The sequence below is a fragment of the Lygodium microphyllum genome, chromosome 10 (genome assembly GCF_053477565.2).
Source record: "Lygodium microphyllum isolate KBCC chromosome 10, Lygodium_microphyllum_v1.1.10, whole genome shotgun sequence".
Lineage (NCBI taxonomy): Eukaryota > Viridiplantae > Streptophyta > Polypodiopsida > Schizaeales > Lygodiaceae > Lygodium > Lygodium microphyllum.
The window spans coordinates 73941599-73959026 of NC_141144.1; positions in this window are offsets into that span (position 1 = coordinate 73941599).

The following is a 17428-nucleotide window of genomic DNA, read 5'->3' on the forward strand; positions in this document are numbered from 1 at the left end:
AGGAACTTGAAGGGAGTTGTTGGGATGAGGTGCAGGAGGAGAGTGGAGCCTTCAAATTTGATTTGAACCAGCAGTTTGTCTCTGATCTATGACTGCATATACCTTCAGTCCATCATCCACAAGAATAGGAGAAGTGATTGTGGCCATCAACACAGAGCTTGTCCTCTTCAATGCAGGCTGAGTCTCAAACCCTTATTTAATGCAAAATAGAGGAGTTCAAGCTGGAGCAGCCTTGTGCTTGGCAGGAGTGATAGACAATTTCAGGGATTTGCCTACTGGCTCTTTGCAGCGCCTTTGCCCTCGCATCATTAAGCTGCTAAATGGTACAACATTTACTGCCAAGGCTGCACTACTATTAGCTATAGCAAATATTGTCTAGGCAGGTGGAGCTACGTCTCATCAATGCCTGGCTATGCAAATGGCCCTTTAGGCCTTCCAGACCCAAGTCCACATGAGAGATTAAAAAGGCAGATGCAGACATTGATCTTGCAGTAGCAAATGTTATGCTTTCACAGAGTTTATTGCACCTCTAATTGCTCCTTGCTTCGAGAAGCTTCGCTCTGCTGCCGTACACCGTTGCCCGATGCAGTCACTGAACGAGTCAGAGGGGGAGCCGAAACCTCCCTTCCACGGAGCTTTCTCCCTGCTTCTACATTCGCTGCCATTGCTAGTACCTTAGACCTCTGATTCGCGAAATTTCCAGGCTAAGGCTAACAAAAGGCTTTGGTGGAGGCTTCCATGAGAGCAGCCTTCGTAATCTTTACAACTTTGTTAAGGATGACAGTCCGAATTGATCCTCCTGCGGGACAACTAAGCTGCATTGTTGTGCGAAAGTAGCCGAATGACAAAGTTCTTCAAATCTTGCAACAAAGCAGCCAACTCAAAGACAAGAAATGCGTCCTCTCTCAAGGTCGAGTTCCATGCCTCAAAATCAACAAGATCTTCTCCCCTTTCCTGCTCATAGATTTTGTTTTGAATCATGGGAGAGTGCTCAATGAAGAAGGATCCTTCCCAGCATGGAAGAAGAGTAGAAGTAAGATCTCGGGCTGCAAGACTCCATAGCTTTCAAGAAGCTTAAAGGGAGAAGAAGAAGACCGTCTTTACAAAAAATAATTGAAACCAAAGCCTTCACCAACTCTGTGGCTCCTCTTTCAAGAAGTTACCTCTAAATTTTGCTTGGGATTTGAAAACGAGCTGCCATCTTTGTCTGTCTGCCTCCATTTTTTGTCCAAGCTCTGTTTAAAACTCCAAGAAAGGCTGCCATGTCTAGTACTTCTTGACTGCTGTGGTTCTTCAATGCTGTACTTGTGCACAGTAGGGTTTCTTGAGACTGAAAAGAAACTAAATCTAAAGGAGGAGAGAGAAAGGAAGGATCTAAAAACTAAGCTCTGATACCACTTGTAACGAAGGGAACCTAGGAGAGAGAGAAGGAGAAGGGAGAGATTGTAGAGAGGAGAGAGAAGGAGAGAGAAAGAGGGTGACGAGGAGAGAGAAAGACTAGGAGTAGAGAGAGAAAGGCAAGAAGAGGAGAGAGAAATGGCTGGCAGCCATGGAAGGACAGGGAAGAAGGTGAAGAAGGTGAAAGGACAAATGTGTATTCATCAAATGGTGCCATGCCAATGTCCTTCACACCTTTTATACCTAGGTTAGTGTGACACTAGGTATTTCCCTCCATTACACATAGTGGGGCCATAGAGATAAGCTAGGCTGCTCCCAAACTACCAGCTCTACGTGGAATCTAGCGGGAATGTCATTAGGGCACGGTGGGAGGGGTGCGGATGACTGCAGGATTGGCTTGGCCCTTAGTGGCTTCCTGGTTTCTTCGACTAACTTTCTCCGTCTTTCCCTGAGCGCGGCTTGTCTCTCCGCACATGGATCAACCTATTGTTGCTCTTGGGAATGTGGCGAGGGGGGTTGTGGGATCACCTCTTCTTTGAATCTCCCCATATCGAATTCAAGCTCAGCCATCTCCCCCTGCTGGTCTCCTTGTTGTGCTCCTTCTTCAACTCCCATTGTGTTAATTTCCTCGAGGGCTAGGTCAGCCAGTTAGCAGGCACTTTCGTTGCTCTTCTAGGCTCAGCCTAACCTCCGCAGGTTGGGGTGGCATCTGTAGCCCTACGTGCAGAGCTCTGTGTACGATACTGAGTTTTTTCTGTACCACCTCCGATGACTCTCCTTCTTCTAGGTGGGTGGTGTCCATTAGTGTGTTAATGAAGGCCTTTTGCTGGGCACTGAAGGCTGTCTGGGCAGGTTCTGATTTTCTCTCTGTGAGGATCTTTTCTTTCTCTACCAGAGCGAGGCGCCGTGCCAGTGTCTTCACCATTTTTTTGTCGCATTTCCCATTCCTTTGCTCTCTTGTTCCTCTCTTCCATGCTCTCTCCCTGCTTCTATACCAGGGTTACGAGCTTTTGCTCTTGGTCTTTCAGTTCCCTGCTCATGTTCTCTTGCTCTTTCTTTCCCAAGTGTAGTTGATCGGTCGATCTCCTTTTGCTGCTGCTCCATCTCTTGCTTTCTCTCTTCTTCTTTGGCATTCAATTCCTCTATCATTTGCTCGATGTTGACAGTTTTTGCCTCCAATTCCCCATGTTGCATCAGGATGAGCTTATACTCTCTCTACATCTACACCAATTCCTGATTTTCATCCTCTGCTGCTTATAGCTCTCCTCCATGTCCTCCTTGGCCTTCAATTCCTATTTGAGATTAGAGATCTCTCTTTACTGCATAGCAATTATGTGGGTCTTTTCGAGGAGCTAGAATGCAGCTACCGACTCCTTTTTCGCCGCCAACTCAGCCACAACTATCTTCTTTTCCTCCTCAGCCTTCTCCAGTTGGGAGAGCAGCTCGACAATGTACTCGTCATAATTGGCTAGTGGTGTCACTGTTGTGTGGATTGGAGTGGTCAAGGCCTCTAGTTTCTGATGTTTCTGGTCCTATGTCGACTCAGTATCTGTGGATGGTCTCTTTTGCCTTGTGGCTGTGGTCTCTGTGCTCTTTCCTTGGGCCATTTCTTTATTGATAAAATAATGCATCCATGCCACGAAGTTGGATACATCTGCGCTGGTGGGGATGCTAGGGGTGAGGGTGGTTGGTTCGGTGGGAGGCACCATGAGGTTAGGGATAGGGTGGATAAGGGCCTTGCCTTTGCCTTCAAGTACAGCAGGCGGTGTGATTTCTGGTACCTGTGTGCCGGAACCAGGCCCTTCTTCCCTCAGCGGGCTCAAGGCTCCCAAATCATCGGCCTTGCTTTGCTGCTCGATTGACCAGTGTGTAGCTTCCGCCAAGTCCTCCTCCTCCTCCTTCCTTCTTAGTTCCTCTTCTTCCTCAGCAGCTCTTCTTTGCCTTTCTTCTTCAATTTTCCTGCACTCTTCCTCCAATTTCTCTTTTTCTTCCTTTCCTTTTCTTTTCCACTCATCGGCCTCCTGTTTCGACACCTTTTTAGCCTTGTTGACTTCTTCCTTTGTCTTTTCTTCTTCCTGTTTATTCTTCTTCTCCCTCTCCTCGGCCTCCTTGAGGGTATCTCTTTTTGCCATCTCCAAATCCTATTTCTCCTTCTTGCGGCCTTCATCCTGCTTCTTTTTCTTTTGTGCCGTCTTCTTCTTGGGTTTTTGGCATGCTTTTTGCTCGATTGTTCTTCTTGTTCCTGCCCTTCCTCATCATTCTCGATCCTGTCACTGGACCTCTCTTGGTCCTAGTGAGGGGGTGACCTGTCAAGCATTTCTCCTTCTCCTTCTTCTACACCTTTTAATGAGTAGATTAAAAGGGTATTTCATGCATATTTCTTTGTATCAAAAGTGATAAATATGAATTAAAATATACAAACATGATTAACCCAAGGAAAATCCTTGTATTTTAGATTCACTATATTTACAAAAATAATATTCTAATTTTCTATAATTTTTTGGATATAAAAACTATTTTTTTTCTATTTTCGTTAGCTCAAAATTGCATTATTTTGATACTTGTTAAATTTTTAATATAAATCCTATATTTTATATTTTTTATAATCAAATAATTTAATTCATACTCTGATCTATCATCATATTGAATTTTATCCCATATAAACATGATTTGATCACTCAAAACAAAAAAAAAAACTATCATTTTTCCTCTTAAAACATGCATTTTGGGAATTTAAAATTTAATAACTCACATACACAAGCATAAGTTTTGTATTTTATGATTCACAACCCTCAAATGCATTTCAACAAAGCTTCAAATAAAGTTTCATCTCTTATGAATAAGACTCGCACCATGATCTATCAAAAAGAATTTGAATTTTTATTAAAAAAGGGCTTACTGCCATTTTTCCGGATTTTTAGTCTCATGAATTATTTTTTTGGATAGCTACTAGACCAACCATTGGTCTCCAAATAGTGCTAGTCACGTCACTCCTCATTGTTGGCATGATCTCAAATCAATCTGGTAGTACCGATCTCCATCTTCGGATCTTCTCTAATTAATTCTCGAATGAATAGCCCTCAAGAGGAGAGAAAGGGAGAGAGAGAAAGATGAAATTGCATCTTTGCGATCAAGTTGCCATCTTTGAAGTTGAGACCGGTGAAATAGAGGGAAAGATTCAATCTTCTTTTTTTTCATGAAAAAAAAACACCCCCCCCCCCCCCTCTTGTGTGAAATTTTGGGGGTTGGGGGGCCCTAAGGGTTACACCCCTTCCCCATAAGACACTTTACATTGCCCTTTGTTGGTCTCTTTGACTCTCCTTTGTTTGGCCTTTGGAAATTCAGACTTCTGACATCTGATCTTTGATCTAAAAATTTTCATCTGTCCATCTCAGAGTCTCGCACTGCACGTGGAGCTTGTTCCAATTCATTATTACACTTGGAAAAATTATTAAAAATTTGAGACTATTGAGAAGTCTTCCAGGGCTGCTTAAGCTTTCTTTGGGTTGTAAAATCTCACTCTCATTGTTGGTGACCACAAGATAGGGTGACTTAGCTAGTCAAATCCATGAACTAATTTGCACATATAAAACCAAAAAGAGCATCAAGCTGCTTCAAGAAGATAGACAATGAAAACACAAACATGGTTCTCACCCAGCCCCTTGACCGAATCAAAGCATGGAGATTCTCAAGGGATAGGCCAAATATAGTCTGATAGAGATCTAGAGCTAGCTACTAACCAATTACTCCAATGCACATTGACTAAGAAGAAATATTAAAAGAGTCATCCGAAGTGGTGGTCTAACCTACCTACCTAATCAAGGACAACTAGATTAGGAACTCCTACTAGGCGAGGACTCCTGTGGCTTGGTCTTTTATTTTTAGATACTTTTGATTTAACACTTTTTTATACTTCAGGACGTGATACTTGGGTATGTAAAAATGAGGGAACTGAGCATATTGTGACCCAAGGAGAACAATGCATCAACCTCAGGTCCTGTCTCAATACCCAAGAACCTACAAGCTCTCAAAGGGACACTAAATACTTTTTCTTTCACTTGCTTTTAATTTTGGTCTAACCGTTCTTATTTATTTTTTCGGCTAACTGTCACCCTTTGGAAGATAAGGCATCTGACTCATCCCTGGAAACCTACCAAGCCTTTGCAAGGTAATGATCATCTACTCTTGTTTTTCTTTGCATACTTTTTCATTTCAAGGGTTGGAACACATTTTTACACACATGCATATACTAGGTTTTCAAATATATTTATCATTTTTTATCTTAGTTTCGATAGGCTTCCCTAGTTGCCTCACAACTAACATAAGCTCCTAGAAACAATAGCCTAGTAGGCTAGCAAGATAGGGTCACTAAGTGCTACTCACAAAAATAACTCAGAGTGCCCGACAATGCCTTTACACGAGGCATGCAACTACTAAGACCTCCCCCAAATATACAAAACCAAACCCTGGGACTTCATGCCTTGACTTTCCAATCCCTAAAAAGAAGAAAATTTTCCACAAACACATTTACATATATAGCTCAAAGGGAAATAAATCGTAAAGGAACGCATCACTTGGACACAAGAAACTTCAGTGCACTAAGAGGCTCGCTCTAGGTACTCCATCGAATCTATTTAGTACAACACTAAGATAAGAAACCATTAATCACATTTGCACTAAATAAACAAATGGCCCTCTTGGCCTTATGAAAACAAACATTAAATCCAACCAAAATGACCCTCTTGGCCTAATGAAAATATAACTATAAAGCACACCATTTAGCAACTTACCGTTGAAAACAAACCCCTAGTCCCCCACATAAATCATATTGATATATAGCACTAGACCAAGGGATGGACCACTCAGTCTCTACACTAAATGCATCAAATTATTAGCTAGCCCCCTATATAAATGGCAAGGGTTGTCGGGCGAATATGATGTAAAATGATCCCATGCATCCATGAAAGAATATGAAGATGATCAATCCACTACCTGACTCATCACCCATACTAACCATTGGTAGCCATAACAAGACATGTCAACAATAAGTAGTTTCCACAATAGTCCTGGGCTAATGAGATTAGTAATTTCTAATAACCCCTTAGGACCACAATTGAAAAATACATCCTTAAAAAAGGTATAATTCGCCAATGAATCTGCAAAGCGGTTTCACCGACGAGGAACCAGTTGACAAATCTGAAGTATATACAATGCTACATGATGATGCATTCATAGAATGGGATCTCTCATACTATAAGCCCCATTCAGTTGATTCATCACTAATTGCGAGTTGCCTTTCACCAATAAATGGCGGATACTTCCACATCAGTCTATATTCAACCCATGATTAAGGCATTGTATTCTACCATGTTACTAGTAAAAGTGTTGCCTAAATAAACTTCCATTTTCATAACGACTCTACGTCAGGGTTCTTTAATAACCATACTGACACTTGCATACTTAGCAGACCCTTGTGAAACTCCATCAAATACAAAGTATAGACCTATGCTTCATTGATAGGCCCCATTCTATACCGATTAGCCTACTCATACTTATGGTAATCAAAGTCTAGCTAAGAGAGAGGATATATGACCGGTACAATCTCTCCTTGCTCACTAAACTCAATTGGGATGCTAATAAGGACTATATGACAATGGTGGTAGTAGACCTTAATATCCCATGTGAAAGATCCATCTTGCCGCTCAGTAATATGATAACCCTACTCTACCAGATCACTCAAACTTGGTGATAACACTACTCTAAAAATAGATGTTCAAGTTAAGGAATGATTTTGCCCATCTAATTGTCTTGGTATCTATTGCAAGTTTAAGCTCGATCTTGGAAAACATGCAAAGGTACCAAGTACGACATCAACCCCTACACATAATAGGGCTTCAACTTATTAAATTTTACTTTATTTTTAAACTCTACCCCTTGCAAATCTGCTAAAAGGCTAAGGAGCCATTCTTTCCTACATGAACAATCTTATAAGGGCCATCCCATTTGGGTTCTAGCTTGCCAAGAAATAACTTGTGATGTGCATTGTTTATATAGGATCAATTGACCCTTCACAAATTTATATCTTTTGGCACAAAGGTCATGAAGCGCTTTCATCCTCTTCTTCCCTAGCTCTTGATGTAACAAAGCTTACAATCAGATCTCATCAAGATGTGCTAGGGAGGTCAATCTTTCTTGCAATGCTTCCTCTTCGCCTAAAGAATAGTTCTTTGCCTAGAGAACAGTTCAACGCAAACCTCACAGTGGGTAATTAGATTTCCAAGGGCAAGACACACTCTTCCCCATATACTAACTTAAATGGGGTATGGCCTATCACTCTTTTGAATGTAGTATTATAAGCCTAGATAGCCATATGAAGTTTCTTGTCCCAGTCATGCTTACCCTCAGATACAATTTTGGATAAAATCTCCACAAGCTACTTGTTGGTACTCTCTACCTGTCTATTCACTTGGGGATTACATGGGGTGGTTTTATTATGTTTATTTTTCAAAGCTTTAGTAAAGGCTTTTATGACCTTATTCAAAAAGTGTACCCCACAGTTGGATACCAATTTTTTATGTGGACCAAAATGATAGACAATTTATTCTATAATGAAATTGGTGTTTCCTTGGCATTGTCCTTTATTGTAGCTCGAGCTTCGGACCATTTTGTAAAGTAGTCCATTCCCACAATGATATAATGTTTTCACATAGTAGACGAAGGATGCATAGATCCAAGAAAATCAATGCCCCACTTCTCAAAGGGAAAAGTCACAAGAATTTTCAACTTTTGGCTTGCGAATGCAATAGGATGATAAAGCTATGCTTCCCAAATTTGGGATAGGCAACAACTAATACTACGCCTTTTCTCCACCATGAATATATAGAAAACCTCACCCCTTTTTGGAGCTTTTAAAAATGGTGCTTTGGATAATTCCATTTTAACATCTTCAAACTCCACTTTTCATGCTTCTATCCATTCAAAAACACTACTATGAGATAAAAGCTTTGTCAAGGGTAATGAATGTTCAACCAATGCATTGCTAAATCGACAATAGTAAACCATGGATGAAACAAAAATGTGAACTTTCCTAGGGCAAGTGGGTGGGCTTAGGACCACAATAACAACCACCTTTTCAAGCTCGCTAGTAATACCAAAATGCACTCACAACATGACCCGATAGCAACCCATAAGACAACTTGAATACACACACTTTCGAGGGTTCAATGCTATATGCAATACTCAACACGATGACATAACTCAAAGGATGTGCATAGAATAATTATTTGTGTATGAAAAGTCATGGTAGCTACCCTCAAATCATCTATGAAAACCTTTAGCTCTTTCAGGGGATATATCAGCAAATGTCTTGTTAGTTGTTCTTTGCCAAGACCCAACAACATTACATATGCCAAAATTCATCACATGGTACACAAAAGTATCAAAAATTATAACGAACATCATCTTTAACTTATCCTCTTCTACTATGGCCATCTGATTATAACCCGTGAAACAATCCATGAAAGAGTATATCTCTCGCCCTACCACCTTGATCGATAAAGGGCAAAGGATAATAGTCCTTCATCGTCTGCTTATTCAATTCCTTAAAATTGACACACATGTGGATTTGGTTGTTCTTTTAATTTCTTATTACCACCGATGAGCACCATTCTATATGATCAACTGGAAAGATGAGGCCGACCTTCCTTAAGTGCATCAATTCCTCAAAAAGAGGCTCTCTCAAATCAAAAGGCATATGTCTAATCTTCTGCCTCATTGGCTTACTACCTTCCTTCAATGGGATCATGTGCATAGCAACAGAGTGGGGAATCCCCTTTAATTCATTATCACTCCATGCAAATATATCCCTAAACTCTTGTAGGAGTGCCACATAATCTACACACTCATTAGCAGATAACATAGTGCTGAGTTTAATGGGGTGAGGATCATTAGGAGTCCCAAAATCCAGCTCTATCACATCAGCATCATGAATCCTATCCTTTGCCTCTATTGGCTCATTTAAACATACTTTATAAACCTCCTCAATGTGGTAGAACCCTCTTCAAAATCATTGAAACTTGAGGTTCTAACACTTGAAGTTCCCTTGAGTGCCTCCCATTCTATAATGGTGGGAGGTAATGCCTTTTTGTAATGTGCCTAGGTCACGACATGTTTCAATAGTCCATTGGGAGTCTGATCTAAAAGATGCCGCATGGCACCCCCACGGAATGTCACAGGGTTTGTCGGTTAGTGACTCCCAAGTCTATTCTGCAACGAAATGTATCGGCCAACCCTGTTAGGATCAACCTGAATCTTTCTGGGTTTCTAATGGTCAAGTCATTCTATGGGCTTCTAGCATTGGTCTTCAGATGATCTACTTGGCGCAGAGCATCTAAATTGAGGCGAACTCATATCCCACTTGGTTCAAAGAGAATGGGAAACAAGAGGGATGCATCGCTTGACCTCTCTACCTGTAGGGTAAAGTCCCATTCCCGTCCCCCTAAAACGATATGAGCCAGGGTTCTACCCTACATTATCTAAGGTCAATACCTCATTGCAATTCAAATGTTGAGAAGCCTCCCAATTTTCTGGGACCACCCTGCCGTAGGATGCATCCGTTGGGGGTTCCGCCCACCTGCTTCCCTTGATAGCTTTAGTTTCCTACTTATATAAAGGCACATTAGTGATAACACATACAATTAGCTTCCTTAATTCACACATTAGTCACATGTTCCTTTACGTAATTTTATGAACTAACACGAAAATAGATCAAACAAATTCCTTCAAGTAAACTTTATATTAAAATTTCAATTGAGACATAAATCCTGTCCATAGAATGATTCCCGCAATCCATAAAGATGTCTCTTATTTTCCTCCAAGTTTCTGCCCTTGCACTAGTAAGAGGGCCTCAAGATTCTTTCTCGAGTAACATAGACCATCTGAATACGACCCGGAGAGGCAAGGGATTTACAACCAGGGCCCCCCTGGCACCCGAGCGTCCTCCTACAAATAGACGTTTCTATAAAGAGACCTCTCATGACAGGTTCAATCCACATTCCCGACGTGACTATAAAAAACCCCCTTGGATAGGGTTGCTAGCTAGCTAGAGGTGCTCAACACGCCTTTCCCAAGTGTTTCAACCTGAATCCAATTTGAAAGATTTTCTTCGTATCAATTCCTTTGTTAGATGACTCCTTTATCAAATAGGTGTTCCTAAGTACAAACACAAGCAGAAGTGCACAATATGTACTAGACAATTCCTTGTTCTCTCTGCCGAAGGAAATTCCGATTTGATGGGATAACATCTAGTCTCAACTTTATCCTTGTTATCGTCTGAGATTTCTAGAGATAACCTAATTTAATTTTCTCATTCTTTTAAATGAAGGAGTATCCTTGCAATGCTGATTGCAATTTGGGACATTGGCTTCCCTACAACGAAACCCTACATATTCATTTGAACTAGGGTTTGTTGCGTAATTCATATAAATACTTAAGGACTTTGAATTCCTTTCAACTTCAAGCAAGATGGGCCTTGAGAAGAATCCTTTCAACTTCTAACTCTTTAGGGTTCTAAATTCTTTCAACTTTCTAGGAACCCTACGTATTCTATCACAAGTTCAATCTATGTTTTATGAGATATAATAGGATTTCCTATTATTTCAACCAAGTAAACGGATGTGGATCCATAAAATCTATCTGGTTTAATTGCAATTTAATGCATATTCTTGAAAATTTTCATATATATATATATATATATATATATATATATATATATATATATATATTAGCATGAAATTTTCATACAATCTATGTGCAATTTAACGGCTTCTAAGTGTAATTTTAATTGATCACCTGAGATGAATGCGATGAATAAAATTTTCCTAGTACGCTCATTATCTTGAAACATGCTCAATTAAGTTACGATAATTAATGTAAATGTTTCTCCCAATTTCTTTTCCCTAACAGAATGGGGTGCACTTGATTCATAAGAGATGTTTTTGCCGTAGTTGCGGTCCCTTGGTTCATGGTCCCCTTGATTGTGGTGGGAGTTTCAGTGTTTGGAGAGATCTTTTGCTTGGGGCCCATCATTTGCAACAAGTGGATTTGAGAGATGAAGAAGGAGGAATGAATTTGAGATGAGAAAGCGTAAGAGAAGATGGCTTAGTCAAAGACCAAGATAGGGGGAACTAAGCTAAATTTCTCCCTCATAGCCTCTCAGGGTAACTCCTCTCTCTCTCTCTCTCTCTCTCAGACTCCTTCTTGCAATCTCTTGGAGGGGTATCCTTCTACCTCCCTCTCACTACCTCTCTCTCACAGCCTATTAGGGTCTCCTTGTGCTTCTCTAATTTCTCCCCATGCCTCCTATTTATAGCTAAACAAGAGAAGAAGGGTTGTGGTTGAGAAGAAGAGCTCTTTATGGAGGAGATCTTGGAAAAATCAGCAATTTTCAAATCACAATTCTGATAGTTCTGTTGGCTCTGAAAGGGGGGTAAAACTTCAAGACACTTGCTTAGAAATCTTCAAGATCACTCATTCTTCTCCCTGTTTGAAGTGTTGTTTAGTGCCTATAAACTTCCCGACGTGCATGATTTCACTAATCCTTTTTTTGCATTAAATCTCCAAAACAAGGTAAAAAAAACTACTTACTTTTTTTTACATGACATCCTATTCTAGAAATCTCCATAGCTTTTTAGGATATTTTCAATAAGTAATATCTAAAATATGCTATTTTTGCCCAAAAATCTAATATTTTTGGACCATCCATACTATACACATTAATACTAGTGATTAATATGGCTCATAACTATTGTTCACGTTGTAACTTCTATGAAGGGTGGCTACAGTCCTTGTAAATCCAGGAAAATTTTTAGATTACGACTCTCTATTTTTTATTTTTAATTAAATAAAAATGGTTAGTTATTAATGTTAGTTAGTTTTTACTTTAGTTAGTCTTTAGTTAGTAACCTTACTAACTTATTAATTGAGAACTTTCAAACTAACCAACTAATTTTTAATTACGTGGAAGTATTACATCCTCCTCCCCTTAGAGAAATCAAGATATCCTCATCTTGAGAGAAATCGTGGGTATTGTTGATGAAGAGCATTCTCATCTATCCATGCAGCATCTTCTTCAGGATAATCTTTTCACTGGACAAGGTATTCTCTAAGGGTTCTGCTCCTCAATTGTCTCTCCCTAGTATCTAGGATTTTATATTAGGTGCAACTCAAGGACTCCTTGGCTAGGCATTACAATTTTTTGATCACTTAATACATGACTAGGATTAGGCACATATTTCTTTAGTAGACTAACATGAAATACGTTGTGAACTTTTACATTTTCAGGGAGTTGAAGGTGCATGCCCAGTATGAGCACCGCGATAGGACAGCAGATGCTATCATCCCAAACTTAGAAGAAGAGAGAAAGCTAGCCCACAAGGCATTGCAAAGCATAGTCAAATACAATAGAAACCAGTAGGCTAGCAGCGAAAGGCAAAGCACGGAGTTGCGTGAGGTGCAACGGGTGCTGAACTTAGTCGGTAGAAACCGAACGGATCACGAGAGATCCCTAGAAGGAGACTTAACGTTGAGCGAGCTTCTCATGAAGCGATTGCTAGACAAAATCGCAACAAAGCAAAGTGCCACAGCATTGGCGACATCACTACTGGTAGGATTAGGAGCAACCCACAGCTCTAAGAGCCAATCTAAAATCCCAATAGTTAAAAAGCAGCTCGACAAGTACCAACCCCACAATGATCCATACAACTTTGTAGAGCAGTTTGAGCAAGTCTGCAAAGCCAACGGCCTTAGTGACCTGACTCATTGCTCTCAAGCATTCAGGCTCTGCTTAGGTGACAAGGGTAGGACTTGGTATACAAGCTTAGATGCCGCAGAGTGAGCCAACTTCAATGGCCTCAAGAATCTCTTCATCAAGAGATTTGCCAAGCCTGGATACTCCGACAATCTGCTAGTACAACTGATGAATGTCAAGCAAAAAGAGAAGGAGGATATTCGTGATTATATAACCCACGTAAAGAATCTCTTCAAGAGAATCCCTACGGGCAAACGACCGACTGAAAGAGCAGTTTCAACTATATTCATTAGCGGAATTCGAAATGAGAAACTATATAAGGCTTTGGCAAGCAACTCGAGCTTGGAGTGAGACAGGCTAGCTAGGGTTTTTGAGGAAGCCATCAAAGTTGACGATCAGCTGAAAGAGAGGGGCTCCAGGAGCTCAAACTCAGAAGAAACCAACTCGGGAAGTTCAGAGAGAGCATCAACCTCTAGTGAACGATCAGTCCCATCATCCCAAGATAAGGGGAAAGCCACCGAGATACTTGGCTGATGTCAAGATGGAGATAGCCAAGCTGCAAGACATGTTGAGACGACCAACGCACCCACACGTCCAATGCGTGTACTATGGCGGAAACCACTTGCCAGCCGAGTGTCAAGACCCTAGGTCGAGACCTTGCGCTAAGTGTGGTAGGTTTGGTCACGATATCGCGCATTGCAGATTTCCGAGAAGACTTCCGTACTCACAACCATACGGCCAGCCTTACCTAGCGAATAGGCCACAACTACTCTTCGGAAGGGGAGCCCCATTGGCCCTTCCTATGCCTAACGACATTAAGTCAGTTGTTCCTAGAATGGACATAAACCCTACAGGCATACCTAGACTGCCTGGTCCCTAAGTGACACATCCACCGAGTGATGCTCCAGTCCACTACATGGAAGAGCCAAATGAGGAAGAGACTTACGTATACCCTTATCTCTCATGATAACGAGGGCAACACAGTCCTTATATGGACTATTGACTAGTACCAGTGATGGCGTTAGGGAGAGGACAAGGTAGAGGCCTAGGAGGGCAGATACAGGATCCAATCATCTGTTGGACTTGTGGTCACCCAGGTCATGTCTCATCACGTTGCCCTGAGAGGGAGTAGCAGAACAAAGACAAAGCTGACCTAAGGTGCATTGCAGAATCACCTATCTCTTCGTCGATTACCCAAAGAGGAAACCTTCTTCAAGTTTAGCCAACATACCATCTATCCCATTGGGGCTGTTTGGTGTTGAGAACCTCGATGGGGAGGCCACACCTATCCCATTACGGGTCATGACCCATGCCCAGACAAAGCAGGCCGGTATATCACTGCCAGGACCTAGCAACCTGGATGTAGCCTTGATAGGGAAGAAGAGCTGCAGGCAGAGAAAGAAGAGGTCGAAAGCTAAGATTGCATTGAAAACTAAGAGTGCTACAACTCTGCCTATTGGAAAGAAGGTCACAGATGCAGAGGCAGAAACTTAAGCCCCTAAGATGGTCGAAAAGGAAAGTGCCAAGGTAGGGGAATGCCCACATCTGAAGCGCCAACTAGAGGCCATAGAGAAAGTGAAGGACTGGGTGAAAGAGGCCCAAGAGCACTTAAGGGATGCTGAGCCCATCTTAGAGGACGAGATTGATGATCTCCCCAGCATAAGCACGCAGTCTCACCCCCTCGACCAGTAGATACGAGTGCACCATAAGCAGCATCGCTTAGGCCAATCCTTGATGCTACAGGCCCACAGATCAGTCACGGCCATTGGCCAGGACAATCCGATTTAGGAGAGAGATGAGCAGCCAATGACCTCCTTACCACGCTAGTGACCACCCCTTTGATGTAAGCCTAGGAGGCTTGCTTAAGCAGCATCCCACCCTATGGCAAGACCTGATGCAATGGGTTGAAGGGTCATGAGAACAAGCTGTTGATCTGCATGACCATGATGCAGAAACACAAATATCGAGTCTAACACTACACTTTGTGCCAAAATCCTTACACGTTAATGCTTTCTGGGAAGGCACCAGGATGCATGCAGTATTATCGATCCTAGCCCTAGGCGACATGAAGAGAAAGGGGATCGTGTGCTGGGGTTAGTGTGCTAAGCCAGGCAGTACTTCAAACTTGGGGAAACCCACCTGTCGAGACTACTTGGTTTAATGTCACATTAGCAAACGGCATGAGAGTGAAGCCATTCGCGGTACTTAAAAACTGGCCAGTGAAAATCGCAGGTGTCTAGTTCTCTGTCGACTTTATAGTCATGAAAGGGGTGGACTACAATATCCTATTAGGCCGACCTTGGATGCGCAATGCCAGAGTTATCAAAGATTGGGGTAAGGACTTGATCTTCTTAGGCAATAGAATGGAAGCTATGAGGGTAGAGATGGACACTTGGAAGACCTCACCAGTTGACTTGGATGCCATCTCCGCGATGCTCAAAGATAATGCTCAAGTCAAGAAGTCTTATGGGCCCTTGACCAAGTATATCCCATGCCTAGAGGATGAGAGAGATTGGATGCATGTCCTTGCTACAATCGACTTGCCGTTCTCAGATCACGAGGCATATTAGCAAGCCATCAAGATGATGGGCAAGTCTAACGGCACGCCCTCCGTACCAGTTTGCATGATGGTAGGAACCCTTCGTGGGAGACCTAAGCCCGTCACCTTCCAAGTGCCAAACAACAAAAGAGAACTCCAGGAGATTCTGGAATACTTAACAAAAAAGCTAGCTGACAATCCAATAGCAAACTTCAAACCACTCCAGGATCTCTTAGATGAATCCAAGTGGCAATGGACCAGGGTGCATGACTTAAACCTCATGTACAACTGGGCCCTAGTCCCTAATCAATGACAAGAGATATACCAAGCCCTAGGAGACGACGAGTAGTCTGACACAGAGGACTCTAATGACGAGTACGAAGACTATCAATCCTTCAGTGACAAAAGTGAGGGTGAGATAGATACCATAGAATACGACATTGAGGGACATAAAATAGAATAAATACGGGCAAACTCCAAGCCACAGAAAAAGAGTGTCTTCAGGATAGAGTGAGGGGTCATGCGCATGGATTGTGATCGTGCCTGGTTAGAACACATAGGAGCCATAGACTTTGAGCAAGCAGACCTAGCCCAACCGGGAATGACACTAGTGCTTAGGACAGAATCACCATTTGAAGTGTGACCACCAGGGGAGACCAAGTCTTTTAGCGAAGTCGGGGAGTTCGACTCTAAGTCGTAAGTTCAGATAGCGACCCAGAAATACCTAGGCAGCCCAAGACCCTCAACACACCAAGGGGAACCTACCCATCCACCTGAGGTGCAGACGATTGAAGTAAGAAAGGGCGAAACAATCCAAGGACACATGAATAGACGAACAATGAAAACCGCGGAACCTCCCTAAAAGATTTATGAAATTCAAGAAAGGAGATAGGGTAGTGATCCTGTTGGTTGCCAAACGGAAAGGACAAACGAGCAAACCAATCGAGGGACCAGCCAAGGTCAAGGAGGTGAACCTAGCCCAGGAAGAGGAGACACCCCGACCAGCCTTCATTGCCGATGACTTGACTAAGGAAGAAGAAAAGAGTCTTGTTGCTCTCTTGCGAGAGTACGTAGACATATTCACTTGGTCCTTGGAAGAGCTCAAAGGGGTAGATCCAAGTGTACTGACTCATAATATACCCATGACACCAAACGCAACACCGATGAAGCAGCGACCGTACCCTATGAATCCAAAATATGCTCATGCTGTCAAGGAAGAGATTGATAAGCTGATGAGAGTGGGATTCATTTACGAAATTGAGCACACAGACTGGGTATCACCCATAGTCATCGTGATGAAGAAAAATGGAAAAATCAGAGTGTGCGTCAATTACAAGAAGGTGAATGCTGCTACTAAGAGGGACAATTACCCATTGCCATACACTGAGCACATGCTTGAAAGAGTGGCGGGCAAGGAGGCCTACAGTTTTCTGGATGGCTTCTCAAGATGCAATCAGGTGCAAGTGCATCCTACCGATTGGCATAAGACTGCCTTCACCACTGAGTGGGGCATCTTTGCTTAAATAGTCATGCCTTTTGGGTTGACTAATGCCCTTGCCACTTTCCAATGCCTCATGTGCATCATATTTAAAGACATGCTTTGCAAAGAGTTGGAATTCTTTGTTGATGACCTCTACATTCACTCAGCTTGGATGGAACACTTAGACAAACTCCAAGCAGTCTTT